The sequence below is a fragment of the Aptenodytes forsteri genome, unplaced genomic scaffold, assembly GCF_000699145.1.
Source record: "Aptenodytes forsteri isolate BGI_AS27 unplaced genomic scaffold, ASM69914v1 Scaffold296, whole genome shotgun sequence".
In the NCBI taxonomy this organism is placed as follows: Eukaryota; Metazoa; Chordata; class Aves; order Sphenisciformes; family Spheniscidae; genus Aptenodytes; species Aptenodytes forsteri.
In genome coordinates this window covers 2555864-2557228 of record NW_008796181.1, presented here as the reverse complement: position 1 = coordinate 2557228, position 1365 = coordinate 2555864, and the positions used below count along the sequence as shown (strand labels likewise).

Genomic DNA, 1365 nt, shown 5'->3' with positions numbered 1-1365 from the left:
GGCCGGTCCCCCCCCCCTTCTTGCCCGTGCCCGCCCTCTGCCTCCACTCCCCCCGCGGGCAGGCGCCCTCCTTCCTGCAACACACGCTTTGAAGGCCATTTCCACTGGCTTTGTCACGACTTCATCCTTCCGACCTGAACGACCCTCCACCGGAGACCCCCAGCCCAGCCTGCCCAGTCTCTGCTGGACGGGAGCACCTTTGAACTGCCCGACCCGGTCCGGGCCACTGAACCGTGTCAGACACGTTGCCCCCTTTAAAAATAATTCACACGAGGTGCCCACGTGCGTTTAGAAGTCACCCCAAATCTCTGCTTCTGGCCATGCTTTTTGCGCTTAATTGCGGGAGACACCTAGGCAGGCACCTTTCCCGCTACAGATGGCACCGCACAACAATGCCCTCCAGCCACACACAAACCCTGAGGGGAGAAAAGAAAAAGAAAAAAAAAAAACCCTCTCCTTTTAGTAGTTTAATATTATTCTTATTAATATTATTTCGGAGCCTGTCAGCACAAATCACTCGTACATGCTAAACTGCATCCGTTGCTTCCCGGCTCAGCGCTTCTGGTGATCAGAGAAGCGGCTCCAGACATCTGCCGCCTCCAAATCCAGGAAAGCGAAATTAAGACGGTCAAATAATGAGGAAGATGTGCCTGAGCCCAGCCCCGGCGGCGGCACTCCGCTGGCTCGCAGCGACACCTAGAGCCCAGCAGGTCGCCGGGCAGGGCCCCATGTCCCCAGCCACGCCGGGGAAGGGTCACGGGTGGGTGCAGGCGCCCGGGCACGGGGACGGGTCCCCTCCCGCAGTTGGCCGGGGCCAAGGAGCAGCAGCGCCAAGATCGTTGCCGGTCAGCGGGTCACAGGGAAGAGTTAATTCGGGCTCCTGTCACCGCTGGTCCCTGGGGGCTATCAGCGTGGCAGTCACCTCGGGGAGGTTTAGGCCGACTTGCCTCGCCGCTGGTAAAAGTGCACTTGCTCCACGGACCGCGGAAAGTCTTTACGAAGGGACGGGAAAAGGGACAGGGAATTAAAAGACAACCCGAGGAAGTTCCCCTGCGAACACAACTCTCTCCTCCGAGTGAGGCAGACCTGCTGTCTCGGCTTGAAGCGGTGCCTTTCCTGGGAAGGCTCCCAGAGCCAGAGGTGAACCCTGCGGCAAAGCTAACGCGTCCCCCAAGTAGTATTTTTAACAGACACAAACATTATTCCCAACTGCAGCCGTTTGCTTCCCCTTGTGCGTGCTTCCACAGAGGCAAAACACCCTCAAATCCAGGCCACACCAGCGATGGGGAGCCACCCGGTTTGATCTATCGCCGGCCCTTCTTCGTCCCCTCGCTGAATCCCCTCTTCCAACCCCCCCCCTCCCCC

At 59.0% G+C, this 1365-nt stretch overlaps 1 protein-coding gene across 1 annotated transcript in view; it reads right to left on the bottom strand.

The window, feature by feature from the left end:
- DPP6 (dipeptidyl peptidase like 6) overlaps positions 1-1365 on the bottom strand; it is a 433849-nt gene that overhangs the window by 431516 nt on the left and 968 nt on the right. The gene's annotated exons all lie outside the window — the stretch shown is intronic.